Raw genomic sequence first — 13214 nt, forward strand, 5'->3', positions numbered from 1 at the left:
CTTGTTTTTTCGGATGCGGTGGGCGTGAAGTCATACTGTACTTCTTAGGGCTTTGCTATATTAATTGCTGTGCAAAACTAACATTTTGACCTCTTCCCTCATTCACATTATTTGTCAACCTGCAGCTCCGGCCCAGCCTTGGAAAAATACACTGCTGGATGAAGGGAAAAACACCAGGACTGTCTTCCAACAATTCTACCTTCCCTGTTTGAATCTGTCGGCTTGGCACGGCAGGCCAGGCTGCGTTCTTACAAGCCTCTTTGAGTAATAAGCGTAGCCGATGTGGCTGCTGATAGTGGAATTGCTTTCTTGTCAGGAAATGGAGCTGCATTTATCTCAAAGCGTCGTGGGGTAGAATCTGGAGCACGAGGTTTCAGCCCGGGCTCCTCGGAACAAGAGAAATGAGCGACAGAATGAGGCAGTCTCCAAAGGGAAGAAGAAAAGAGAAAAATCAAACACTCCTGCTTCGACATTGTCCCAGTTTCAGTTTTGTGTTGCAGGCAAGAATTGGTCCGTGGGGAATATTTTAACCATCCCCAGAAACCAACCGGAGGAGCCTGGGATAGCAGGAAATCCTTTTTTATTGTAGAGTGGAACAGTTTTATTCATCAGAGGAGAGAGGCTGGTGGTGGACAGAACAGACGCCCTCTGGCTTGGAATATGGAGTGAAAAATCAGTGAGGTTTGGTTTTCTCAAGAGCCTGTTCCTTGTGAGAGGGGCATCCAGAGAGCCTGGACCCAGGACCGCTGTTCTGTTGACAAACAACAAAGAAAGGACAAGAGAGGAAATAACGGCACGGAATAATAACTTAGGCTGTTGCCACCAGCAAGAAGTCCAGCGAGGGAAATAGAGTGCATACAAAGCCTAGCCCCTAATATTCCAGGAGTATCTAGCAGGAAGAAGCATTTCCAGTGCCTAGAAAGGTCAGAACAAGTGCCAATTTTCAGCAGATGGAAAGCACTGGAAAGATGTAGACTAGAGCTCTAAAGGTGATCTGTAGATGTAAGATCTTCCGGAGAGGCTAGTCCCTCATTCCCTCCACCTTCTCAGGTTTCTTTGGTGGGAATAGTATTGACTTTGGAACTCCTTACCTTGCTGTCCTTCCATCAACAAGTGGAGACACTCCGTGACCAAGAGGCATTTAGAGGTTTTCACAAGAATCCTGTTTCTGACTTCGATGCTTTGCAAAGGCAGACTACTAACTGGGGTTAGCTATAGGGAGAATACCATGCCTTTATTTAAGCAGCTCCACTGGCTATCAACAAGTGTCCGGGCCCAACTCAAAGTGCAAGTTATCACCTATAAAGCCCTATATGCTTCATGCCCAACCTATCTCTGAGATCACATCTCCTTCTATGAAATGGTATGGGCTCAGATCAATTGGTGGGTATGAGAGAGAGGGCCTTCTTGGTAATGGCTCCCCAGCTCTGGAATGCCCTCCCTAGAGAGATTAGGTTAGCCCCCACTCTCCAAACTTGTTGGTCCAGCCTAAAAACATGGCTTTTTAAATGGGCCTTTGAACTTGAGTAGATTTCAGTGTTGGCATTTGAGGACTGATTGTTCACTCTGGAATTTTAGGCCATTAATTAAAGACAGCCAGTTTTGTCCACAGGCACTACTGCATTTTTTAAAATTTATTATGTGTTATTTATTTATTGTATCAGGAGTGAACCAAGGGTACAGTTATTTTCTTGCTTACTTGATCCCTTGTTGTCTGAGTAAGATTGTCCTCCAAGTACGGTGTCCTGGCAGTGGGTATATAGGTGACTGTGGAACCCTGATCTTGACCTGCATGTTCTCCTGCAGTGAGGGCATTGGCTCACTGCAGTTAGGGGAAGGCAGTCCCAGTTGGGGTTGGCTTGACATGCCTTCCTCTTGGCACGTTTCTCTCTTTCACCCTCCATTCATGCCTCTTCAAATTCTACAGCACTGCTGGTCACAGCTGACCTCCAGCTAGAGTGCTCAAGAGCCAGGGCTTCCCAGTTCTCGGTGTCTATGCCACAGTTTTTAAGGTTGGCTTTGAACCCATCTTTAAATCTCTTTTCCTGTCCTTCAACATTCAATTGGGACATTTTAGAAACAGCTGGAAAAAAATGGATTTTTGTGTCAAGCGTGTCATATGTTCCGCGGTTGATGGTGGTTGGTGATGGAAGGGTTAATGTGAGTATTAGTTCTAGAGCAGTGGTTCTCAACCCGTGAATTCCCAGGTGTTTTGGCCTACAACTCCCAGAAATCCCAGCCAGTGTACCAGCTGTTAGGATTTCTGGGAGTTGAAGGCCGAAAACATCTGGGGATCCCAGGTTGAGAACCACTGTTCTAGAGGGTTTGGTAATCTGTAAGTGGGAGTTCATGAGTGAAAGCAATCAGGGGTGGAGGAGTGCAGGAGATGGGTTGCAGCTGGGTGTTACTGGATTTAAGTAACTAACCTTGAGACTGATCTTTGGGAGAAAAGTATCTGTTGTCATATTTTGGTGGTGGATGCTGCTGGTTTTTCCCCCAGGTCTGTTGGATTTTCAGGATCCTGACCTGTCTCCTGTAATCTTGGAACCCTGGAACCTTTGGACCGGCTTTTGACTATGGTATAAACTCTTGATCCCTGGACTTTGTTTATTGAACTCTCGGCATTTGACCACTGGACTGGACCCTTTTGACTACGGAGTTGTTTTTGCTATCAGTTTTTGTTTATTCTGTGGCTGTGTGCTATCTTTATGTTTTATGTTTTGGTCTATTAAAACAGCCAGCAAGTAAGTGCTGTTTTAATTAAACTGTTTGATAAAACTGGGAGTTTGGTTCATCTCTACCTAAATAAGGTAGAGCCCTAGAGTGACAAGGAGTGACTTGAGAAACTGCAAGTCACTTCTGGTGTGAGAGAATTGGCCATCTGCAAGGACATTTCCCAGGAGATGTCCAGATGTTTTGATGTTTTACCATCCTTGTGGGTGCCTTCTCTCATGTCCCCACATGGGGAGCTGGAGCTGACAGAGGGAGCTCATCTGCTCTCCCCCCATATTCGAACTTCCAACCTATTGGTATTCAGTTCTGCTGGCACAAGGGTCTAACCCATTGCACCACAGAAAAAAATGGATGACAGAGGATTAATGGGGGCTGTCCTTGCCAAACGGGAACATTAGGAATGTATGCTTTAGGTGTCACTCTAGCTAATGGACCCTGCACGTCCATTCTGTATGGACTCTAAAAGAGCAGGGCAGGAGAGGCTGTGCTGTCCCTGCCCAGGCAAAATATGTCCACCAAATCTCCCTTCTCAAGTATCCTAAATGAGCAAACACTAAGGAATATTAAATCAACCATTGTCCATCACCCCACCCAGGAACTAATAACGGTTGCCAGCAATCTAATCGATGTGTTTTGATTTGGGCATCAGCAGCACTGAATGCATGGAAAGTACTTCTAAGTACACAATGTGTTTTTAAGAGTCCTCATATTTAAGGCTATTTGAATGTTAATGGGAAACATAATTGGCCCTCCCTCTGCAAGCATACAAAATTAATAGCAACCTGCCTGCCAATGTTGATACACCCCACTACCTTCAAAACAGTTCCAGGGGCCATGACACTCTGCCATGCTTTGGAGTTTTCCTCCTTCCTTGCTTAGCAGTGTTTTGCACCTGTGGTGTCCAGCCTGGGGCAATGGAAAATGAGAGCATATTGTGCTTCAAGGCAAATAGATGCAACAATGAAGGAATAATACATTTTAATGAAACTGAATTAGTGTCCCCCTGCCAACAGGGAGACCCTTGGCATAAAATATTCAGCATTAAAATCAATAAAGTCATGTCATGGAAGATCTGGAAGGGACTAATATGTCCAGTATTAACCTGTGCTCTGTACCACTCCTTGCCATGTGGGGTTGTACACTAAAGAGCCTATATGTGTAGACTATATGGCTTGACCATAGTCTAAACCAGTGTTTCTCAACCTGGGGGTCAGGACCCCTGGGGGGGGTGGGTTCACAAGGGGAGTGTCAGAAAACCCATTATTTTCTGTTGGTCATGGGGATCTGTGTGAGAAAGTGGCCCAATATTATCATTAGTGGGGTTGAGAATGCTCTTTGATTGTAGGTGAACTATAAATCCCAGCAACTACAACTCCCAAATGTCAAGGTCTATTTTCCCCAAACTCCACATTTGGGCATATTGAGTATTCATGCCAAGTTTGGTCCAAATCCATCATTGTTTGTGTCCACAGAGCTCTCTGCATGTAGCTGAACTACAACTCAAAAACTCAAGGTCAATGTCCACCAAACCCTTCCAGTATTTTCTGTTGGTCATGGGAGTTCTGTGTTCCAAGTTTGGTTCAATTCCATTGTTGATGGAGTTCAGAATACTCTTTGATTGTAAGTTAACTATATATCCCAGTAACTACAACTCCCAAACAACAAAATCAATCCCCTCGAACCCCAATGGACCAAATTTGGGCATATTTGGGTATTTGTGCCACATCTGGTCCAGTGAATGAAAATACATCCTGCATATCAGATATTTATATTACGATTCACAACAGCAGCAAAATTACAGTTGTGATGTAGCAACAGAAATAATTTTATGGTTGGGGGTCACCACAACATGAGGGGTCACAGCATTAGGAAGGTTGAGAACCACTGGTCCAAATGTTTGTTTCCAATACATAGGTCAAGTAGAAAGAACTTACCTAAAACTCCTCCTTGTTTTCTGTGTGAGCATGCTCTCTTTATTTGGCCAGGCAAAGGGAGGGAAGCCCTTTGTTGGGCGACATCAATCCCAATTTGCCCAATTCTGAAGTGGTACAACCCAGTGATAGTAATTACCCAATATCCATGGGGGAATTTATTATTTCCTAACTTCACAGGTGGACACCAAGGCTCTGAGTTGCATCCCAGCAGGTTTTTTTGGTCGTGTCAGGAGCAACTTGAGAAACTGCAAGTCGCTTCTGGTGTGAGAGAATTGGCTGTCTGCAAGGACGTTGCCCAGGGGACGCCCGGATGTTTTGATGTTTTATCATCCTTGTGGGAGGCTTCTCTCATGTCCTCGCATGGGGAGCTGGAGCTGATAGAGGGAGCTCATCCAAACTCTCCCCAGATTCAAACCTGTGACCTGTCGGTCTTCAGTCCTGCCGGCACAGGGGTTTAACCCACTGCGCCACCGGGGACTCCTATCCCAGCAGTGTATGTATTAGGATTGGTATCACTTGGTGCAAAAACTCATGGTGCCACCCTACCCACTGCCCATGGACTTCCTTCCCTGTCAGACCACAAAACTGTAACAAAAATACCAGAAAAAATGATAAATTGAGCAACTATAAAATACCAACAGCAATGAAAGCAACAGTGCGTGCTTGTAGCACATGCCGACAAAACCGTGTAATTCATGGATAACAATGACAGCTCTGACCAGAGCGCTTTCACATTAGAAGATTCAAACAGTAAATTAGCAGTGCATGTAAACTGAGCTATGAAAAATGGTGCTGTCTGGAGCACACAAAAAAGGTTCAGAAAGCAAATTAGCAGAGAGTTTCAGCCTTGTAGGTATATAGATAGAGAACGTGTAGGCTGGACTATGAAAAATGTTTTTTGTCTTCCGGCATAAGAAGGTTCAAAAAGGAAATTAGCAAAGGGTTTTAGCTTTGTAGGCACATGGATCGCAAATGTGCAAGCTGAGCTGTGAAAAATATATTTTTGTCCGGAGCATTTGGGTTTTTGCCTTATATGTGGATAGAGGGCATGCAAGCTGGGCTAGGATAAAAACATTTTGTAAGTATACTAACTACAGGAAGGTTTTTGTATAAAATAATAATAATAATAATAATAATAATAATAATTGAAAAGTCGACGACAGATCCCAAGTGTAGAATCTGCAAGGAAGCAGATGAAATAGTAGATCACATCCTCAGCTGCTGCAAGAAGATCGCACAGACTATAAGCAGAGGCACAACACCATTGCTCAGATGATTTATTGGAACTTGTGTCACAAATATCATCTGCCTGCGACAAAGAACTGGTGGGATCACAAGCCGGAAAAAGATACAGAGAATGAACACATCAAGCTACTCTGGGACTTCCGGATTCAGACAGATTTTTGGAGCACAATACTCCTGACCTCACGATCGTGTTAGAAAACAAAGTACGGATTGTCAATGTTGCAATCCCGGATGACAGCAGGATTGAAGAGAGACAACTGGAAAAGATAACACAATATGAGGATTTAAAAATTGAACTGCAAAGACTCTGGCACAAACCAGTAAAGGTGGTCTCAGTAGTGATCAGTACACTGGGTACAGTGCCTACAGACCTTGGCCTGTACTTAAACACAATTGGCGCTGACAAGATTACCATCTGCCAGCTGCAGAAGGCCACCTTACTGAGATCTGCACGCATTATTCGCCGATACATCACACAGTCCTAGACACTTGAGAAGTGTCTGACGTGTGATCCAATACAACAGCCAGCAGAGTGACTGCTGTGGACTCATCTTGTGGTGTTTCAAATGATAATAATGAGACAAGCCAGTAAAGGTGGTCCCAGTGGTGATTGACACACTGGGTGCAATGCCTAAAGACCTTGGCCTGCACTTAAACACAATCAGTGCTGGCAAAATTACCATCTGTCAGCTGCAAAAGGCTACTCTACTGGAATCTGCATGCATTATTCACCGATACATCACATAGTCCTAGACACTTAAGAAGTGTCCAACGTGTGATCCAATACAACAGCCAGCAGAGTGATCTTGTTGTGTACTAATCTTGTTGTGTTTTAAATAATAATAATATACTTTATTTATATTCTGCTCTCTCTCTCCCTGAGGGGACTCAGAGCGGATTGCAGTGTATGCATATATAGACAAACATTGAATGCCTTTTATACAGTAACAACAATGACATACAATACACAAACAAAGGCAACAGTTTCCCTTTCCATCTCTGGCATCTGGAGGCAAAGCTCAACTCTTGTTCCATTTTTACATGCCATGGCGCCTGTTGGCCATAGACCCTTCTGGTCGTGTTTGCCAGCATGGTTGCATGGGTGCCTTTTACCTTCCCAACAGGTGGTACCTTTTGATCTACTAACATTGCATGTTTTCTAACTGCTAGGTTGGCGGAAGCTAGGACTAACTACAAGAGCTCACCCCAACCCGCAGCTTCGAACTGCTAACCTTCTGGTCAGTAAGTTTTCTGCAGCTAGAGGTTTAACCTGCTGTGCTATCATGGCCCCATCTACTAAATATCTGCTGAAACACTACACACAATTTTATAAAGGTTCCTTGTGGCATCACTCCCTCTGATGGCAGTCTGCACCTCCTATATCCCCCAAGCAATGAATAAATGTTATCTCATTTGAAACTCAGATTTAAACCCATATTGGCTTCATTGCCCCCTTATGTGGGCTAACCACATCAAGGGAGAATAATGCTGGTCATAAAGTGATGTGTAGTTTCCAAAACACTACCTCTCTGAACCGCTGCAAACAAGATAGCAAGTGTCCCAGAAGCGAGCAAAATACACCAGAGTCCTTTCACAGTACATACTTCAGCCCATCTATTAACAGAATCCAACTGCCAGCATTTGACCTTATCTACACATTGTTTAGTAAACTCATGGATTCAGGTTTTCATCCAAAATATCCAAAAGCTTTAATCTTCACAATTGCAATATTTACAAATATACGATCATGATTCACAGATACACTTTCAGCTTGTCATTGCAAAAAATCAGAATAATCAAATAGTCATATATAACATAGGCAGATACTCACACTGAGTCACAGAGGAGAGAGAAAGCTGGATTCTTCCATCTCCCTTATATAACCACTTGCTGATAGGTCATCAGTAAGGGACACTGGCTGATGCAATCCCTTTGCATAAACCCTCACATGGTTATGACTCAGCCACTACCACACTTCCTTAGGTATTGCATCATGACATTCACAGTCATACCAAGATGCTATCAGTATACTACATGTTCATCAAACAGTATTTATTCTATAATTGCAAATTTCTATCTAACACAGTGGTTCTCAACCTTCCAAATGTGTGACCCCTTAATACAGCTCCTCATGTTGTGGTTACCCCCAACTGTAACATTATTTTCATTGCTACTTCTTAACTATCATTTTGCTACTGTTATGAATCATAATGTAAATATCTGATAGGCAGGATGTAGTTTCATTCACTGAACCACATTTGGCACAAAGACCCAATAGGCCCACCTTTGAATACTGGTGGGGTTGGGGATTTTGTCATTTGGGAGGTATAGCTGCTGGGATTTATAGTTCACCTTCAATGAAAGAGCATTCTGAACTCCACCAACAATGGAACTGAGCCAATCTTGGCACACAGGATTCCCACAACCAACAGAAAATACTGGAAGGTTTCATGGGCATTGACCTTGAGTTTTGGAGACGTAGTTCACCTACATCCAGAGAGTACTGTGGACTCAAACAAAAATGGATCTGGACTAAGCTTGGCACGGATACTCAATATGCTAAAATGTGAACACAGGTGGAGGTTGGGAACAATGGACCTTGACATTTGGGAGTTGTAGTTGCTGGGATGTATAGTTCGCCTACAATCCAAGAGCATTCTGAACCCCATCAACAATAGAATTGGGCCAAACTTCCCACACAGAACCTCCATGACCAACAGAAAATACTGTGTTTACTGATGGTCTTTGGCGACCCCTCTGACACCCCCTCACAACCCCCCCAGGGGTCCCGACCCCCAGGTTGAGAAACACTGATCTAACACAATGTTGAGGGAGTCCTTTCATGTGGCAAAGGAGAGGAAAGTCAGGGATACTGGAAATTCTCTCTTCTCTACCAGTACGATTCCTGGAGTGAAAACTGCAGAAGGCTGCAGTAACTTTACTGGTTATATGAAATGTTGATAGCAAGTAATATTTATTTATTTTTATTTACTTACTGCATTTTACCCCGCTCTATCTCAATCCCAAAAAGAACTCAGAGCAGCTTCCAAATTGGCAACAATTCAATGCCACAATAAACAATAGCTTCTGCGATTCCCTGTTCTGCACAAATATTAAAGCTACAGGAGCCCCCTCCAGTTTTCAATCTCGTCAGCCCTATCTCCTGTCCATCGCTATGATGTGGTCAAAATAGTAGAAGTTATGCATGATAGAGAATACACAAGCTAGGAAAAGCTGCCACGGTTTTCTGACCCCAGTGAGATTGTGTCCCCTTTCCTCCCCTTTCCCTGAGAGCAAACTATTTTTACACTTTGAATTCATTTTGCATCAAGGCAAACAAGCCAGGGACAAAGGAGGAAAGTGGGAGAAGGAAAGAGATGTTTTGAAAGAAGCAGAGAAAATGGCATAACAGGAAATCAATTGGGACGGTCTCTGCCAAACTGGAACAATTGAAAGGTGTGCCCACCGCAGACCCCCTCCTAGGTCCACCTACACCTTTTGCTCCTCTCCCAGATCAGGGTGAAAGAAAAAGAGGGGGAGACAATTGTTCAGTTACAGCACTCCTAATGCACACATGGTTTTTGGAGAACATGGTTGCTTTCTTTTTTAAGTTGCTTCTTTATTCATTGAGGGACGCGCAATTGTCCTCTTCCCACACAGGTACATTCAAAGGAACCCCTCCACTATGGGTGAAGAGCACAGCATGAACCAGCCTTGACTTGAATTGTCATGGCAACAAAACCTGGAGCTCTTACAAGGTGATGGAGGAGGAAAGAGCACGGCTGCTTTCCTGTCACTCAAAACTTCTGTTCCTCTGTCCAAACCTGATGTATAGTTGGAAATGCCAAGATAGGAGATGGACCCAATGGCATTGGCAGCTCTGCCAGAAAAATTCACAAAACACCAAGCTGGGAATCCACACTATTACTACTACTACTACTACTACTAATAATAATAATAATAATAATGCAAAAACTCTGGCACAAGCCAGTCAAGGTGGTCCCCGTGGTGATAGGCACACTGGGTGCAATGCCTAAAGACCTTGGCCTGCACTTAAACACAATCGGCACTGATAAAATTACCATCTGTCAACTGCAAAAGGCCACCCTACTCGGTTATGCACGCATTATTCACCGATACATCATACAGTCCTAGACACTTGGGAAGTGTCCGATGTGTGATCCAATACAACAGCCAGCAGAGTGATCTTGTTTACTGTGTACTAATTTTATTGTGTATCAAATTATTATAATATTTATTTATTACCCCCTGCCTCCTGATGCCTTGAGGTGGGGTACAACAGTCAAAAATATACAAATATAAAATATATACAAAAAAATATATAGTTAAAAGAAAAATATAAATAGCTGCATCAAACACAAATACAGAATTAATATATAGTAGCAAAAGTATGTAAATCAAACAAAGCTCATGATTGAAAGTTCACTGGGTAGGCCTGTCGGAAGAGAAACTCTGTATTAACTTGATATTAATATTGAAATACAGCAATTAAAATGCAAATGCAATTGTAATATAACACAGTTTTACATTTCCACTAAAATTGATTTTATTGTAATGTTTATTTAAAGTAAAGTAAAATCTCAGTTAACCGGAACTCAAGTGAACGGAACTCTCAAGCAACTGGCAAAAAAACCTGAAGCGCTTACTCTGTGATGCCGAAAAGCAAGCCAGAAGCTGAGACCAACTCCTGCTTGCTTTCGTGTCAACTGATTTTCATATGGAAGGGGCCTTCCCATTCTGTGCTTCCTAAGAAACGAATAAAACAAAAGAAATGAAGGAAATGGGAGAAACAAATTCCACACACAACTCTAATTTAAACTTGTGTGCCAGCTGCGTCTGTACCTTGGGAAGTCAGACTTGGCCACGGTGGTCCACGCTGTCATTACATCTAGGATAGACTACTGCAATGCACTCTACGTGGGGTTGCCTTTAAAGACTGCTCGGAAGCTTCAAATAGTCCAACGAGAGGAAGCCAGGTTAATAACTGGGGCAGCATACAGGGAACATACAACTCCCACGTTGTACCAGCTCCACTGGCTGCCAGTTTGCTACCTGGCACAATTCAAAGTGCTGGCTTTGGCCTAAAAGCCCTAAACAGCCCTGGCCCAAATTACCTGTCCGAACGCATCTCCCCCTGTGAACCATCACAGAGATGAAGATCCTCTGGGGAGGCCCTGCTTTCGGTCCCACCATTGTCACATGCACGAATGGTGGGGATGAGAGACAGGGCCTTCTCAGTGATTGCTCCTTGGCTATGGAACTCCCTTCCTGGTGAGATCAGGTTGGCCCCCTCCTTCTTGTCCTTTCAAAGGATGGTAAAACCTTGGCTGTGGGAGCAAGCTTTCAGGACAGGGCAATAAAGTGGCAATAGTAAAGATGACCAGGCTAATTAGATTTGATGCAGATGACTAGGACAGCTTTAAATGGTGCATTTTAATATTTTGATAAATCTTTTTTAATGTTTATGTATTGTATGTGAATTTGTGTCCCGGCATTGAATGTTTGCCGTGTATACGCTGTGCTCCGCCCTCAGTCCCTTTCGGGGTGAGAAGGGCGGAATATAAATGTTTTAAATAAATAAATAAATAAATTACACTCTTCACACACCCCAAGAGATGTCACAATAATAATAATAATAATAATAATAATAATAATAATAACTTAATTTTTATACTCTGCCAACCATCTCCCCTAGGGGACTCGGGGCGGCTTACAAGGGACACACCCAAGATTACAATTAAAACACACATGTAATTACGTTAACCAATTAAAACATCAGATAAAACAAATAATAACACAATTGTCGAAGGCTTTCATGGCCGGAATCCATGGGTTGTTGTAGGTTTTTCCGGGCTATATGGCCATGTTCTGGAGGCAATTTTTCTCCTGACGTTTCGCCTGCATCTATGGCAAGCATCCTCTGAGGATGCTTACCATAGATGCAGGCGAAACGTCAGGAGAAAAATTGCCTCCAGAACATGGCCATATAGCCCGGAAAAACCTACAACAACCCAATAACACAATTGAAAGCAATATCTCGAGATGTCCAGTTCCCACCAGTATGCCCAGTTGAGAACAGGAAGACATGGCATGAAAAGGGCAATCTGGGCAGTAGGTAGCCAAGATGGACAGTGCCAGGAACATGTGGAAAAAGAAACTAGCATAAACCTTTGCCTCTAGCTCATATATTTACCCTGTAACCCCAGGGACTTTGGGGTCACAGTCCTTTAAACCTAATTTAGGAAGGAACTAGTGTCCTTTGCAAGCTGAGCTAGGAACACGAGACACAAATAGAGCTACAATTTAGCCCAGCGTTCAAATCGTGTTCTCTCTACTCCCATTACTATACATAGAGAGGTATTTGGGGTGTTAACGGTCTACACTACAGTAAATTGTGGCCATTGAACCATCATGAAAAAGAGCAGGAGACCTTCCAATATATTTAAACATTTTATTGATCTAGTAATGGCTGTTAGGAGGATATAACTTCGGCTTCCTCAAGCCAGTCTTTTAAGATACTAGCACATTTATGGGCCCTTCTTCCCTGCTCTCTTCTGAATCCCTTCAAGGGGCGATAAAGAGACTTTTTAAAATATAAAGACAGAGAAAGTGGTATGAAAAAAGAGGAAGGAAAAAGTTAAAAGGGTGGAAGTGCATGGAATATGAATGCGGACTAGATTAGGACAAGTCGGCCATATATCCAAGAATATATTATCTTGAAACTGACATCTGTAAAATCCACATTACGCAGATGCTAAAGCAGGAAGACGTTTTAACTGTTGGGCAATGGGTGGTGAATATTTATCTCTCCAAGTCTGTAGTTTTGGAACTCTTTGAGCACCAGGCAAAATCATGAAGGATCCAGTCATGCTTACCATGAATTCAACTGCAAATTGCAGGGGTATAATTGAAAAATACATTTGCATCTACACATGTCACAGATTTTTTCTATTTTTTTTAATCTATGCAGATTGTAATACCACCAACCAAAAAGGGAATATTATTGAAGGCTTTTCATGGCTGGAATCACTTGGTTGTTGTGTGTTTTCCAGGCTATATGGCCATGTTCCAGAAGCATTATTTCCTGACGTTTACCAACATCTATGGCAGGCATCCTCAGAGGTTGTGAGATTTGTTGGAAAATAGGAAAATGGGGTTTATATATTCGTGGAATGTCTGGGGTGGGAGAAAGAACTCTTGTCTGTTTGTGGTAGGTGTGAATGTAGCAATTGGCCACCTTGATTAGCATTGAATGACCTGACAGTTTTCAAGGTCTAACTT

This window comes from Anolis sagrei, chromosome X (genome assembly GCF_037176765.1).
Source record: "Anolis sagrei isolate rAnoSag1 chromosome X, rAnoSag1.mat, whole genome shotgun sequence".
Taxonomy (NCBI): Eukaryota; Metazoa; Chordata; class Lepidosauria; order Squamata; family Dactyloidae; genus Anolis; species Anolis sagrei.